A 17,018-nucleotide genomic window follows, 5' to 3' on the forward strand; every position below is an offset into this window, starting at 1 on the left:
GATTGGCTGAAAGCCATGGTATATCAGACCTTATACAACGGGTGGGTCTAATCCTGAATGCTGATTGGTTAAAACCGCATTCAAGCCAGTGTCTATTTCACAAGTTACCACCGGCTAAATCTATGATGTTAAAATGCCTATTCACTCTGTTCCATCTGACTGCAATCCACTACCTTATCAGCCAAGCCAGGCAATTTATAAACTTGATCTCTGTTATCAAAAGCATTTAGACATTTTCTCACATTTCTTTTAGACTAACATTTAGTTTTCAACAGTGGAGATTTGTATAAACCTTTCTGTCTGTCTGACATTTGCAGCAATGTTTCAATATCAATATATCTCCAGCTGTCGCATAGTAATGGTCGTGTCAGGAGTCGGGATGAGACAGACAGGCAGGCAGCTTTTCTCAGCCAGTCGAAATCATGAATCAGTATCATTTTTATGGATATATAAAAATAAATATCAATAGAAAACAGGCCAAACGAAACGAAGTGCAGTTAGTTTGCAGTCTTTCCAGCTTCAGTGATTGGCTAGCTCCTGAACAACAGTGTCCTGACATAGAGACCACATTTTCTATGCTAGGTGAAATCGCACCTCATTAGCTCATTGTTATGGATGTATCCAAATAAATGTCACTAGAAAACAGCTTATGCAAATGCAGCTACAGTGTTGTTATTCTGGCTGCACCGTTTGACGTGGCTGTAAGTTAGTCGTAGTTGGCTAGCTAGCAAGCAAGGGATAAGAACGCTGCCAGCCAGTATGGCATTTAGAACGAACAACTGGGTAGCGTCCATAGATACAGAATGAATAAATTCATATAAGTAACACACCCGTGGTATACTTAAGAGATAATGCCCGAGAAGCCGTTATTTGGATGATATTGGCACGGTTTGCCGGCCCTCGACTTTGTCTTGGGCCTAACAACACCTGTGCCAATATATCCTCCAAACACCGGCTTCTCGGGCATTATCACTTAAGTATACCACGGGTATGACAAAAAAATATGAATTACGTTGGTAACCAGTTTATAAAAGCAATAAGGCACCTCGGGTTTGTGGTATATCACCAATATACCACAGCTACGGGCTGTGTCCAGGCAATCTGCGTTGCGTCGTGCATAAGAACAGCCCTTAGCCGTGGTATATTGGCCATATACCACACCCCCTCTGGCCTTATTGCTTAATTATATCACCTGATGTTGTTGCCATAACTCAAGGCTGGAAACACTGAACATGTTCTAGAACATAGAAATAGAAGCCCTAGATAAGATATATAATAATAATGCTATGCTTTATACAGCACAGATGAGGTTATTTTACTGGGAGAAATATGCAGAGAACAAAGACACTGATGTCAAAATGGGTTCATTTGTACTGGCACAGCAGCAGGACATGTGGAGATGTTTTGCGATTCCAGCCCAATTCGGTGATGACAGGAACTTAGTGAGCAGTGACGTGATTGGAGCTGAAGGGAGTAGTCAGGCAGATGTCAGGCTGATGTGGATGCGATGTGTGGCTGTCTCAGCTGTGCACATGGGCCCACTGTGTTCCCCACTCCGCTTCTCCCTGATCCCTGACAAATCCCCTTCCACAAATTTCCATCAATTCCCTCCCTTCTCCTTCATCTACTCTGGTCTGGGATCAGATCTCTCACTCCACTGAACAGCCCCTAAAAATAATCTGTTGCTTCAGCTGATGTCTCAGCAGCAATTAGCTTCTATTTGTGGCCATGCGTGCAGACATCTCAGATAGCTACGGGTGTCACTGTGGTCCTGACTGTCTGGCCAGGGCATTGTTTTGTGTCTGCGGACTGGGAGGTTTATGCCCAGTGGTCTATTGGCTCGGCAGCTTTTGGCTTTGTTATAGAAAGGCTTAATAATGCAGTTCTTGGTGTCTTTTGGCAGCCTTGGTTATTATTAGTTGGTCGTGGTAGTAGTACGACAGCCTTGTGCCACATTACTATGTACTATGCTAGTACTTCCTGGTTTGGAGGCTTATCTAAATTTATGAAGGGGAAGCTCCAGATAGCCCAGAATAAGTTGATCAGGGTAGTATTGAAGGTGAGTCCACGTACTCACATAGGCAGGAGCTGCTTTCAGGAACTAAACTGGCTGCCTGTTGAGGCTAGGTTGTCCCAGATTAGACTAGGTTTGGTTTACAGGAGTATTTATGGTCCTGCGCCCAGATATTTAAGTGATTACTTTCCTCGTGTTAGGGATGCACACAATCACAGCACCAGATCAGGTGTTGCTGATGTGTGCTTATACAGGTTCAGGAGTAATGCTGGGAAAGGTACTTTCTTGTATACTGGAGCCTCAGAATGGAATGAGTTGCCTCTGCCTATAAAAACAACGTCCTCTCTGGACAGCTTTAAAAATAAAGTAAAAATATGTTTGATGTCTTCTGTGCCCATATGAATAACCCCTATGATGTAACTGGAATGATGAGATAGATGTTCTTTTATGTTTTTGTTTTATTATTTCACTGCCATACTGTGTTCGATCTTGTATAGCCATCTTGTCTCAAGAGGACCACAATGGAAATAAGTCCCAGACTTTATTGTGTGGTATCCTCAATGATTTTATTCATGTGCATGTATGGCTTTTAAGTTTTATGTGTGCTTGTTTTTTTAAATGGTCGAATTAATAAACTAAACTAAATTAGTGAGTGCAGATGGCTGTTGAATAATTTTTCTGTAATCACAGTCTGAGGTGGTTGGATGGGCTAATGTGCTGAATAATATTCTGTAATGCTATTCAGTGGTTTGTTATTGTTGTAATTGTGCTCTTTACTATGAGGATTCTTAGTTCAAATCATATTTTATTTGTCACATGCGCCGAATACAACAGGTGTAGACTTTACAGTGAAATGCTTACTTACAAGCCCTTAACCAACAATGCAGTTTTAAGAAAAATACCGAAAGAAAAAGAAGAAATTAAACTAACTAATAATTAAAGAGCAGCAGTAAAATAACAATAAAGAGGCTTTATACAGGGGGTACCGGTACAGAGCCGGGGGGGGGGGGGGGGATAGTAAATAGTCTGTGTAGCCATTTGATTAGCTGTTCAGTAGTCTTATGGCTTGGGGGTAGAAGCTGTTTGGAAGCCTCTTGGACCTAGACTTGGCGCTCCGGTACCGCTTGCCGTGAGGTAGCAGAGAGAACAGTCTATGACTAGGGTGGCTGGAGTCTTTAACAATTTTTAGGGCCTTTCTCTGACACCGCCTGGTATAGAGGGCCTGGATGGCAGCAAGCTTGGCCCCAGTGATGTACTTGGCTGCGCGCACTACCCTCTGTGGTGCCTTGCGGTTGGAGGGCGAGCAGTTGCCATACCAGGCAGTGATGCAACCAGTTAGAATGCTCTCGATGGTGCAGCTGTAGAACCTTTCAAGGATCTGAGAACTCATGCCAAATTTTTTCAGTCTCCTGAGGGGGAATAGGTTTAGTCGTGCCCTCTTCACGACTGTCTTGGTGTGCTTGGACCAGTTGTGCCGACAACAATTTTTCAGGTCTGACTGTAGAAGGCATGACCTTGCCGTCACAGCTAGTCATCTACCCACTAGACCTGGCAGGTAGGCAGAGCCTTTTCTCAGTAGCCCTGACTCCCCATGCAGTACATGACAGGGAGCACTAATCACTGATCATAATCTTGATGTGATTGGCCTGACTGAAACATGGCTTAAGCCTGATGAATTTACTGTGTTAAATGAGGCCTCACCTCCTGGTTACACTAGTGACCATATCCCCCGTGCATCCCGCAAAGGAGGAGGTGTTGCTAACATTTACGATAGCAAATTTCAATTTACAAAAAAAAAATATGACGTTTTCGTCTTTTGAGCTTCTAGTCATGAAATCTATGCAGCCTACTCAATCACTTTTTATAGCTACTGTTTACAGGCCTCCTGGGCCATATACAGCGTTCCTCTCTGAGTTCCCTGAATTCCTATCGGACCTTGTAGTCATAGCAGATCATATTCTAATTTTTGGTGATTTTAATATTCATATGGAGAAGTCCACAGACCCACTCCAAAAGGCTTTCGGAGCCATCATCGACTCAGTGGGTTTTGTCCAACATGTCTCTGGACCTACTCACTGCCACAGTCATACTCTGGACCTAGTTTTGTCCCATGGAATAAATGTTGTAGATCTTAATGTTTTTCCTCATAATCCTGGACTATCGGACCACCATTTTATTATGTTTCCAATCGCAACAAATAATCTGCTCAGACCCCAACCAAGGAGCATCAAAAGTCGTGCTATAAATTCTCAGACAACACAAACATTCCTTGATGCCCTTCCAGACTCCTTCTGCCTACCCAAGGACGTCAGAGGACAAAAATCAGTTAACCACCTAACTGAGGAACTCAATTTAACCTTGTGCAATACCCTAGATGCCCCTAAAAACGAAAAACATTTGTCATAAGAAACTAGCTCCCTGGTATACAGAAAATACCCGAGCTCTGAAGCAAGCTTCCAGAAAATTGGAACGGAAATGGCGACACACCAAACAGGAAGTCTTCTGACTAGCTTGGAAAGACAGTACCGTGCAGTATCGAAGAGCCCTCACTGCTGCTCGATCATCCTACTTTTCCAACTTAATTGAGGAAAATAAGAACAATCCAAAATTTATTTTTGATACTATTGCAAAGCTAACTAAAAAGCAGCATTCCCTAAGAGAGGATGGCTTTCACTTCAGCAGTAATAAATTCATGAACTTCTTTGAGGAAAAGATCATGATCATTAGAAAGCAAATTACGGACTCCTCTTTAAATCTGCGTATTCCTCCAGGGCTTAGCTGTCCTGGATCTGCACAGCTCTGCCTAAGTGTTTTAGTACTATATCTCTTGACACAATGATGAAAATAATCATGGCCTCTAAACCTTCAAGCTGCATACTGGATCCTATTCCAACTAAACTACTGAAAGAGCTGCTTCATGTGCTTGGCCCTCCTATGTTGAACATAATAAACGGCTCTCTATCCACCGGATGTGTACCAAACTCACTAAAAGTGGCAGTAATAAAGCCTCTCTTGAAAAAGCCAAACCTTGACCCGGAAAATATAAAAAACTATCGGCCTATATCGAATCTTCCATTCCTCTCAAATTTTTTGGAAAAAGCTGTTGCACAGCAACTCACTGCCTTCCTGAAGACAAACAATGTATACGAAATGCTGCAGTCTGGTTTTAGACCCCATCATAGCACTGAGACTGCACTTGTGAAGGTGGTAAATTACCTTTTAATGGCGTCAGACCGAGGCTCTGCATCTGTCCTCGTGCTACTAGACCTTAGTGCTGCCTTTGACACCATCGATCACCACATTCTTTTGGAGAGACTGGAAACCCAAATTGGTCTACACGGACAAGTTCTGGCCTGGTTTAGATCTTATCTGTCGGAAAGATATCAGTTTGTCTCTGTGAATGGTTTGTCCTCTGACAAATCAACTGTACATTTCGGTGTTCCTCAAGGTTCCGTTTTAGGACCACTATTGTTTTCACTATATATTTTACCTCTTGGGGATGTTATTCGAAAACATAATGTTAACTTTCACTGCTATGCAGATGACACACAGCTGTACATTTCAATGAAACATGGTGAAGCCCCAAAATTGCCCTCGCTAGAAGCCTGTGTTTCAGACATAAGGAAGTGGATGGCTGAAAACGTTCTACTTTTAAACTCAGACAAAACAGAGATGCTTGTTCTAGGTCCCAAGAAACAAAGAGATCTTCTGTTAAATCTGACAATTAATCTTGATGGTTGTAAAGTCGTCTCAAATAAAACTGTGAAGGACCTCGGCGTTACTCTTGACCCTGATCTCTCTTTTGACGAACATATCAAGACTGTTTCAAGGACAGCTTTTTTCCATCTACGTAACATTGCAAAAATCTGAAATTTTCTGTCCAAAAATGATGCAGAAAAAGTAATCCATGCATTTGTTACTTCTAGGTTAGACTACTGCAATGCTCTACTTTCCGGCTACCCGGATAAAGCATTAAATAAACTTCAGTTAGTGCTAAATACGGCTGCTAGAATCCTGACTAGAACCAAGAAATTTGATCATATTACTCCAGTGCTAGCTTCCCTACACTAGCTTCCTGTTAAGGCAAGGGCTGATTTCAAGGTTTTACTGTTAACCTATAAAGCGTTACATGGGCTTGCTCCTACCTATCTTTCCGAGTTGGTCCTGCCGTACATACCTACACGTATGCTACGGTCACAAGACGCAGGCCTCCTAATTGTCCCTAGAATTTCTAAGCAAACAGCTGGAGGCAGGGCTTCCTCCAATAGATCTCCATTTTTATGGAACGGTCTGCCTACCCATGTGAGAGACGCAGACTCTGTCTCAACCTTTAAGTCTTTACTGAAGACTTATCTCTTCAGTAGGTCATATGATTGAGTGTAGTCTGGCCCAGGAGTGTGAAGGTGAACGGAAAGGCTCTGGAGCAACGAACCGCCCTTGCTGTCTCTGCCTGGCCGGTTCCCCTCTCTCCACTGGGATTCTCTGCCTCTAACCCTATTACAGGGGCTGAGTCACTGGCTTACTGGTGCTCTTACATGCCGTCCATAGGAGGGGTACGTCACTTGAGTGGGTTGAGTTACTGACGTGATCTTCCTGTCTGGGTTGGCGTCTACCCTTGTTTTGTGCTGTGGTGGAGATCTTTGTGGGCTATACTCGGCCTTGTCTCAGGATTGTAAGTTGGTGGTTGAAGGTGTCCCTCTAGTGGTGCGGGGGCTGTGCTTTGGCAAAGTGGGTGGGGTTATATCCTTCCTGTTTGGCCCTGTCCGGGGGTATCATCGGATGGGGCCACAGTGTCTCCTGACCCCTCCTGTCTCAGCCTCCAGTATTTATGCTGCAGTAGTTTATGTGTCGGGGGCCTAGGGTCAGTTGGTTATATCTGGAGTACTTCTCCTGTCTTATCCGGTGTCCTGTGTGAATTTAAGTATGCTCTCTCTAATTCTCTCCTTCTCTCTTTCTTTCTCTCTCTCGGAGGACCTGAGCCCTAGGACCATGCGTCAGGACTACCGGGCATGATGACTCCTTGCTGTCCCCAGTCCACCTGGCCTTGCTGCTGTTCCAGTTTCAACTGTTCTGCCTGCGGTTATGGAACCCCTACCTGTCCCAGACCTGCTGTTTTCAACTCTTAATGATCGGCTATGAAAAGCCAACTGACATTTATTTCTGATTATTATTTGACCATGCTTGTCACTTATGAACATTTTGAACATCTTGGCCATGTTCTGTTATAATCTCCACCCGGCACAGCCAGAAGAGGACTGGCCACCCCTCATAGCCTGGTTCCTCTCTAGGTTTCTTCCTAGGTTTTGGCCTTTCTAGGGAGTTTTTCCTAGCCACCGTGCTTCTACACCTGCATTGCTTGCTGTTTGGGGTTTTAGGCTGGGTTTCTGTACAGCACTTCGAGATATTAGCTGATGTACGAAGGGCTATATAAAATAAAATAAACTTGATTTGATTTGATTTGACCATGTCTCAGCCCCTGTGACCGTGTGACGTCACTGAGCTGGGCTAGCCATGGCCGGGTCGTCGTCAGTGGACATCATGTACTGAGAGAGAAACCCGTGAAATATGAATCAAATACACATGGCAGAGAGGCTCACCGTTCGTTCGTACGTGGAACCACAAATCATGGGTCACATGGACGTCTGAACAAAATAGCTTATTTTGATGCCACTGACGCGTGGCATTGCAGATCGTGGATAGGAAATGATCATGGCGAGGTTGAACCAAACAGCATGTTATGATGCTCAATATGCTGGATCTGATCTGAGCATACAGTATCGGAGATGACTAACAGGAGTCAGTGTGTAGTTGTTTTATCAACTCTACCACAACGAGACTCCAGATGGCCGACTTACATCTAACCCTAACCCATGTGTGTAGAGCTCCTCCTGGGAGACAGGTGTGTAGAGAGGGAGGGAGGTGGAGCTCTGAGCTGAAGAAGATGGATAACAGCAGCAGCAAAGGGCTGTGATGATGTAATGCTAGCTGGGCTGTTTTTTTGGGACTCTTTTAAAAATAACCCAATTGGAGCCCGGGGCACCGCATGGCTGATATGTTCGTTTGGCTTTGTGAAATAGCAAGGTTCCAAGAGTCAGAGAGAACATGTTTTCTGCACCAGTTGTCAGGCTGGATTTGCATTCCGTCTGTGACATTTCACCCTTCTGCTCCAAGCCCCGCGCCCACTGCCTGCCGGGGGGCGTGCGGTGCCAACACACATCTCTCTCAGAGCAGGGTGAGGGGCCCCTGGAACCATCATAGACCCCCTCCTCCTCTACCCAACCCCCTCTCCTGGATCACTTTATCCTCCATGATCGCCTAGTTAGCCATCTGAAACATCAGTACATTAGATTGCATGGCATGACAACCATAAAGAAGAGAAGAGATAGATTTAATACATGAATACAAGGCGTAGCTGTGGCTGAGGCTGTGCAGATTAACTGATGCTTTAATGAATCTAGATGGGTCAGTGGTTGACTCAACACTGAGGACTAGATTATGTTGCCCATGCAGCCCGCTGTCATCGACTAGTGGGTTCATGATATCAGCCTGCTGACAGTCTCCCTGAACAAGCAGCTTCTGTAAGGCAAGCTTTTCTCAAGTTCCATGTTGTGCTGCCACACATCTACAGACCACTTCAACTCTATAGCGGACACACACAGGGTACACACACACAGGGTACACACACACAGCGTACACACACACACACACAGCGTACACACACACACACACAGGGTACACACACATAGCACTTGACTTGGGCAAGAGCTCAAAATGTTCTGCTGCTTGAGCTCCTGTTCCTCTTAAAGAATATTAGCTCAAAGTATAGTGGAGCTCCTGCACCTAAATATAAACAGTACCGGCGCCATGAATAATGTCAGCGGCTCATGTTATGCTTGTAAGCCCTTTAAAGTAACAACAACCAGTAAAAAACCATCAAAGAACGGTGTACTGTATAAACATGTGTACAAAACATTACGAACAGGTGAATCCAGGTGATTCCAGACGGATATATCCAGGATATATCCGGCTGTTCCACTGGATATAAGGTGAATGCACCAATTTGTAAGTCGCTCTGGATAAGAGCGTCTGCTAAATGACTTAAATGTAAATGTAAATGAAAGCCATGATCCCTTATTGATGTCACTTATTAAATCAACTTCTATCAGTGTAGATGAAAGGGAGGAGACAGGTTAAAGAAGGGTTTTTAAGCCTTGAGACAATTGAAACATGGATTGCCTACGTATGTCATTCAGAGGGTGAATGGGAAAGACAAAATATTTAAGTGCCTTTGAATGGGGTATGGTAGTAGGTGCCAGGTGCACTGGTTTGAGTGTGTCAAGAACTGCAACACTGCTGGGTTTTTCACACTCAACAGTTTCCCGTGTGTATCATGAATGATCCACCACCCAAAGGACCTGAATGTCCCTCTGGTTCCACACACACTGACTCTGCCTGATGGTCCCCTCCCTCAACCTGGTTCTTCCATCCTCCATCCCCTACTGCCCCTGTACTGTCCTGGAGGACCACACAAGTCTGAGCTGTCTGTGTCCTGGGTGGCAGGACAGGCAGGGCGAGGGCAGGGGGAGAGAAGAGGAAAGAGCAGCCATGACCCTGGACCCTGCTGACAGAGATGAGGAGTGAAAGCCAGGCAGACTGGGATCAGACCCTCTCGGACACATTGTGGCTGATGGAATACACCCAGGAGTGAGTGGCTGTGTGTGGCTGTGGACTGCATGGTCCAGTCTGCATTTCTCCAGTCTAGAGAGGAGTCTACACATACATACACACACACACATTGCATACACACAGCTCCTGTGTGTATCTCAGGCTGGGCCGTATGTGAGTATGGGCAGGAATGACTCTTGGCTCCTCCAGTACATTCACAGTAATGAAGATAGTGTGTTGTGGCAACTCATATGCAAAGAGACATGTAATCACATAGCCTTAAAACAACAAGCTGTTGGGGAACAGAGCAGACATGTTCTGCATGAACACCATGAGGACTTAAAAACAGGAGAGGAGTTCAAGTCGCGGTGCGTTATGTGTCAGTATGACATGTCCATTAATTATTGTCCACATAATAATGAACATTTCCTGTTGCTGCAGGATTATTTTCCTGCTGTAAGGATCTGGTTAAATTAAGATCTAGCATCTGTAGCAGATCCTATGGAGGGTTTCCCAGGGATCCTCCTCACCCTCTTCTCCTCCTTCACTAGATCTATTTGAGGTGAGCAACTCAATGGCTTGTAATGGTCAGGGTCTTTGTGAAATGGTTTGGTGCCATTATCTGTCTTTTCCTGTCATGTTGGGTCTGAGTCTATGGAGAAATGGTTTCCCCTTTTAACCATAATTAGATTATTACAACAAATGGAAGTGAGATCATGTGAATGATCGTCATTGTGTTTCTCAACATGTAACGCTGACAATAAAAGGTGTGTTTGTGTTTGTGATTGGAGATGCTGTGTATGATGAGGGATGTGGAAGTGATGTGTTTTTACCAGGGCTTGCTCTGCCTGTTTGTCTGACCTTTCTGGGTCAGCTGGCAGTAATGACCTCACTGCAAGACGAGGCAGGGACCCTGGGCCAGATTACTCACCACCTTACTGGACCCAAGGCAGACACGGGCGGCCGCTGACGTGCTTGACTCACGTGGCTCACTCTCTCTCTCGCTCCCCAGATAATGTTTGCTTTAACCCTTAATACTCAAGCCTGTACCCAGACAGGAGAGCATACAAGCAAGCAGCCAAGCGCTGATGTTTATTTTCAAAGAAATGTCCTGGTGAAGGACATTGGTTGATAAAGTAAGCCTTGCCCCAGGGTTGTTGATGGAAGAAACCCACTGATGGATCCATCCCTTGATGCACGTTGTGTGTGTGTGTGGGCTGGGCGTTGTGACTGAATGGAGCATTGGTTTCCTACCCTGGGGAGACTGAAAGCTGTGACCTGTGGCATTCGTAAGAAACTACAGCAGAGAGAGGTGGTGTCATCTTCACCGACCTGTGTTGGGATTGGTTCTGAAGGCCATCAATCAATTCCGCCCTGACAGCTCCACGGGGTTATGTGTGTGTGTGTGTGTCTCTGTTTATATGTTGGAGCGGGAACTGCAGGATATTCGGGGATGCAGAGAATTCCGGGGGAATTCTTGGATCTCTTAAAGGAGAGTTTCACAATAAGTAAAAAAGGAGGCCACGGCCCTTTGAAAAGACCCTCTTCTGTTGACTTCCTCACACAAATCCTACTGGCTCGAGGAGTGTATATTCTCTTATTTGACTTGGAGGTTTCATGTCCTAAATTAATTTTAAGTTTGACTTGACTGATAACAACCCATACAGTGGTGTTTCAGGTCAGGATAAGCCAAGGCTGATGTTCTATGCGAAGGCTTGTGTAACCGCTCTATTTTCTCCAATGATGTGTGTATGACTTGTCCGCCCAGCGAGCCATTGTGTATTGGGTTTTGGGTGAGTGACAGGTTGTATAGTCTGGGGGGGACATGCTACACCGGACTCCTGGTGACGGGGTCTCTCTCGACCCTAGCCGTGTGATGGTGGACTGGGTAATGTGACGTTGTGTGTGTATGTGACTGTGTGTGTGTGTGCTTGCGTGCCTGCATACATGCATAAGTGTTTGTGTGCTTGCGTGTGTGTGTGCATGTGATGGTCTTTGGTGTCGTGTAAGAAGGCCCATCACTCCGTTTGGGACCGGAGGCCCAGCGATGCTAACGTCTCCAGGCAGCATGTCACATAAATCTGAGGTCCCTATCCAGCAGTCCTGGGAGTTTGATGGCTCCTGGCTGCAGTTGACCTCCTCAGCCATCAGCAGCCTAGTTTGGGCCTCACCTATCCTTCACCTCACCTATCCTTCACCTCACCTATCCTTCACCTCAGCCTGGCCATGACGCACAACACAGCCTCTTTCATTGGGCCAGTAGTAATACGTTTGGTGATTGAGGAGAATATGGGGGAGAGGAGGGTAGAGGGGGGAGAAGAATGGAGGAGAAGGGAGAGGATAGGAGGGGAGAGGGAGAGGATAGGAGGGGAGAGGGAGAGGGGGGAAAGGGAGAGGAGCGGAGAGGGTAGACAATCCCTCCAGTAGTGGAGAGATTGACGAGTGTGCCCAGGGGATAGGCCTGATTTTTCAAGTCTAGTTGGCAACAAGCATCTGAGTCGCCTTCTGTCGTCCTCTACTGAACTAATTTCATGTTCACTGGCCTCAACAGACTAAACGAGGCAGGGAGGGAGGGTTTGTGTCGTCAGGACAGCAGCCAGACAATAGTCTGTGTGTGCTGTTCTGTTGTTGTGTGGTCTGAATGTTGTAGGCGTACATGAACATTTAGAAGTGTTTGAAGGCTCATCGCTGGGCAGTTAGTTAGTCAGCTGTGCAGATGTGTGTGTGTGTGTGTCTGTGCATTAGTGTGTGTGTTGCAGTGGAGGCTGGTGGGAGGAGCTATAGGAGGACAGGCTTATTGTAATGTCTGGAATGGAATGAATGGAACGGAGTCAAACGGGGTTTCCATATGTTTGATACCGTTCCATTGATTCCATTCCAGCCATTACAATGAGCCTGTCCTCCTATAGCTCCTCCCACCAGCCTTCTCTGGTGTGTTGTTGTGAGATCTGACTGTTTTAGGATAGCTTACACACATCTAGAAGTGTGTCTAGACGTTGGGCTTTGGGCAATGGGCCAGGAGCCTGAGGAGGCAGAGAAAGGCTGGATGTGACAGGATGGGGACGAGAGGCTTCGAGGCTAAGATCAACACAGTTGCTCATCCTTCCTCCTGTCACAGGAAGTCAATACAACACAGAGCTCAGGACAGGAACCTCTCAGTTTTCATCAAGGATCTCTCTGTACTTTGCTTCGTTCATCTTTCCCTTGATCCTGACTAGTCTCCCAGTCCCTGCCGCTAAAAAACATCCGCACAGCATGATGCTTCCACCCCCATGCTTCACCGTACAGATGGTGCCAGGTTTCCTCCAGATGTGACACTTGGTATTCAGGCCAAAGAGTTCAATATTGGTTTCGTCAGACCAGAGAATCTTGTTTCTCATGGTTTGAGAGTCCTTTAGGTGCCTTTTGGCAAACTCCAAGTGGTTATGTGCCTGTTACTGAGGAGTGGCTTCCGTCTGGCCACTCTACCATAAAGGTCTGATTGGTGGAGTGCTGCAGAGATTCTGGAAGGTTCTTCCATCTCCACAGAGAAACTCTGGAGCTCTGTCAGAGTGACCATCGGGTTCTTGGTCACTTCCATGACCAAGGCCCTTCTCCCCCGATTGCTCAGTTAGACCGGGCGGCCAGCTCTCGGAAGAGTCTTGGTGTTTCCAAATGTCTTCCATTTAAGAATAATGGAGGCCACTGTGTTCTTGTGGACCTTCAATGCTGCAGAAAGTTTCTGGCGCCCTTCTCCAGATCTGTGCCTCGACACAATCCTGTCTCGGAGCTGTAGAAATCAAGTTGTAGAAACATCAATGGATTGATGATCAATGGAAACAGGATGCACCTGAGCTTAATTTCAAGTCTCATAGCAAAGAGTCTGAATACTTATGTAAATAAGGTATTTCATTTTTTTATACATTTTCAAAATGTCAAAAAAACTTTTTCGCTTTACCATTATGGGGTATTGTGTGTAAATTGATGAGGATTTTTATTTTATTTTATACATTTTAAAATAAGGCTGTAACGTAACGAAATGTGGAAAAGGGGAAGGGGTCTGAATACTTTCCGAATGCACTGTATAGTGATAAGGTATCTGAGGACAACTTTATTCTGTGAGGTATATGAGGACAACTATGATGTATATGCAGTGAGGTGAAATAGCGGGAAATCAGATCAGTTCATCAAGGATGGAATGCTACTGTACCATGGCTATCCTCATAACCACAGCTGTACTTTGAGTCAGCTGTACAGAAGTCAAATCACATTTACTTGGTCACATACATATTTAGCAGATGTTATTGCGGGTGTGGGGATATGCTTGTGAAATACTGCAAAGTTGCACACACACACACACACACACACACACACACACACACACACACACACACACACACACACACACACACACACACACACACACACACACACACACACACACACACACACACACACACACACACACACACACACACACATACACATATACACACACATTAATAAAAACACAACCACATATCCCATTCAATATTAGGCTGGAGCCAGGGCTTGGGGCAAGCTGCTTGGGTCAGTGTGGCAGAGCAGAGTGGAGCCTCATGATGAGAACAGAATGGAGATGGAGTTGGACCACGCCCCCAGACGGACCACACCCAACCTCTTACATCATTCTAGTTCTCCCAAGCCTGGGAACTGAACGGTCTCCAAGGCAAATACTCTCTCTCTCCCTCCCTCGGATCCCTCGCTTTGTTTTCTTTTAATCCTAGACATTCCTCTTGCACTCAGAGTGGGCCAGTCAGTGTAGTGTAGTGGAGGGGCCCTAACACGGGCATGCGAGGACACTTTAGCTGGGAGGAAGTCAGTTCACATCATATAAACATGCAGGGACACTGTTTATTTGAATGTGGCTAGAAGTGCACACGGCTCTGCCATGACTCAAGCATACGTCACTTCATACAGGAATCTTTGTCATGGTTTTCGTGACAGTCTTAATCTTGGTCTGCCTGCGTGAGTATGAGGGGGGGGGGTAGAATGAGGATAGGGCTATATGTTGGGGATGTTGGCATGGGGAGGGGAGGGAAGGGGTGGGTGAGGAGTGGGGGTCTGTAACTCTGCAACTCCACAAAGGAAACAGGAGGAGTGTCTAGCCAGATGACAGGATGGAATTGGAGGAGATTGACTGCTGCTTTTTTCTTTTTTTGGTTCAGCATATTGAACAACTGTAACTCACTAAATGGGACCTTCTTTAATATAATTTTTACATAGCCTAAGTGTCCAAAGGATGTCACTATTTCTAGTTAGAATTGCAGCAAAATGAATATCCCATACAGAACTGAACAGACCTCTTTTGAGGGTTATGTGTATTCCACCACATGCATAGCCTACATGCATAACCACCACTTTACTCCATACAACATCCGCATCGAGCTAAAGGCTAGAGCTACCGCTTTCAAGGAGCGGGACGCTTATAAGAAATCCCGCTATGCCCTCAGACGAACCATCAAAAAAGCAATGTGTCAATACAGGATTAAGATTGAATCCTACTACACCGGCTCTGCCGCTCATTGGATGTGGCAGGGCTTGAAAACTATTACGGACTACAAAGGGAAACCCAGACGCGAGCTGCCCAGTGACACGAGCCTACCAGATGAGCTAAATGCATTTTATGCTCGCTTCGAGGAAAGCAACACTGAAGCATGCATGAGAGCACCAGCTGTTCTAGATGACTGTGTGATAACGCTCTCGGTAGCCGATGTAAACAAAACCTTTGAACAGGTCAACATTCACAAAGCCGCTGGGCCAGATGGATTACCAGGACGTGTACTCAAAGCATGCACAGACCAACTGTCAAGTATCTTCACTAATATTTTCAACCTCTCCCTGACCAAGTCTGTAATATCAACATGTTTCAAGCAGACCCCCAGAGTCCTTGTGCCCAAGGAAGCGAAGGTAACCTGCCTAAATGATTACCATCCCGTGGCACTCACGTCGGTAGCCATGAAGTGCTTTGAAAGGCTGGTCATGGCTCACATTAACAGCATCCTCCCAGACACACTAGACCCACTCCAATTCGCATACCGCCCAAACAGATTCACAGATGATGCAATCTCAATCGCAATCCACACCGCCCTTTCTCACCAGGACAAAAGGAACACCTATGTTAGAATTCTGTTCATTGGCTACAGCTCAGCGTTCAACACCACAGTGCCCATGAAGCTCATCCCTAAGCTAAGGACTCTGGGACTAAACACCTCCCTTTGCAGCTGGATCCTGGACTTCCTGATGGGCCGCCCCCAGGTGGTAAGTGTAGGCAACAACACGTCTGCCACACTGATCCTTAACACTGGGGCCCCTCAGGGGTGTGTACTTAGACCCCTCCTGTATTCCCTGTTCACCCACAACTGCGTGCCCAAACACGACTCCAACACCATCATTAAGTTTGCTGATGACACAACAGTGGTAGGTCTGATCACCGACAACGATGAGACGGCCTATAGGGAGGAGGTCAGAGAACTGGCAGTATGGTGCCAGGACAACAACCTCTCCCTCAATGTGAGCAAGATAAAGGAGCTGATCGTGGACTACAAGAAAAGGCGGGCCGACAGGCCCCAATTAACATAGACGGGGCTGTAGTGGAGCGGGTCGAGAGTTTCAAGTTCCTTGGTGTCCGCATCACCAACGAACTATCATGGTCCAAACATACCAAGACAGTCATGACGAGGGCACGACAAAACCTTTTCCCCCTCAGAAGACTGAAAAGATTTGGCATGACTCAAAAGGTTCTACAGCTGCATCATTGATCATTGAGAGCATCCTGACCATTTGCATCAACGCGTGGTATGGCAACTGCTCGGCATCTGACCATAAGGCGCTACAGAGGGTAGTGCGAACGACCCAGTACATCGCTGGGGGCAAGCTTCCTGCCATCCAGGACCTATATAATAGGCGATGTCAGAGGAAAGCCCATAAAATTGTCAGAGACTCCAGTCACCCAAGTTTTATACTGTTTTCTCTGTTACCGCACGGCAAGCGGTACCGGTGTGCCAAGTCTAGGACCAAAAGGCTCCTCAACAGCTTCTACCCCCAAGCCTGCTGATCAATTCATAAAAATCGCTACCGGACAATTTATATTGACCCCCCCCCCCCCTCCTCCCTTTGTACACTGCTGCTACCCGCTGTTTGTTTGTTACCTATGCATAGTCACTTTGCCCCCACCTACATGTACAGATTACCTCAACTAGCCTGTACCCCTGCACACTGACTCGGTACCGGTGCCCCCTGTATATTGCCTCGTTAGTGTTATTCTTATTGTGTTACTTTTTATTGTTACTTTTTATTTTAGCCTAGTTGGTAAATATTT

Source organism: Salvelinus fontinalis, chromosome 4, assembly GCF_029448725.1.
Source record: "Salvelinus fontinalis isolate EN_2023a chromosome 4, ASM2944872v1, whole genome shotgun sequence".
In the NCBI taxonomy this organism is placed as follows: domain Eukaryota; kingdom Metazoa; phylum Chordata; class Actinopteri; order Salmoniformes; family Salmonidae; genus Salvelinus; species Salvelinus fontinalis.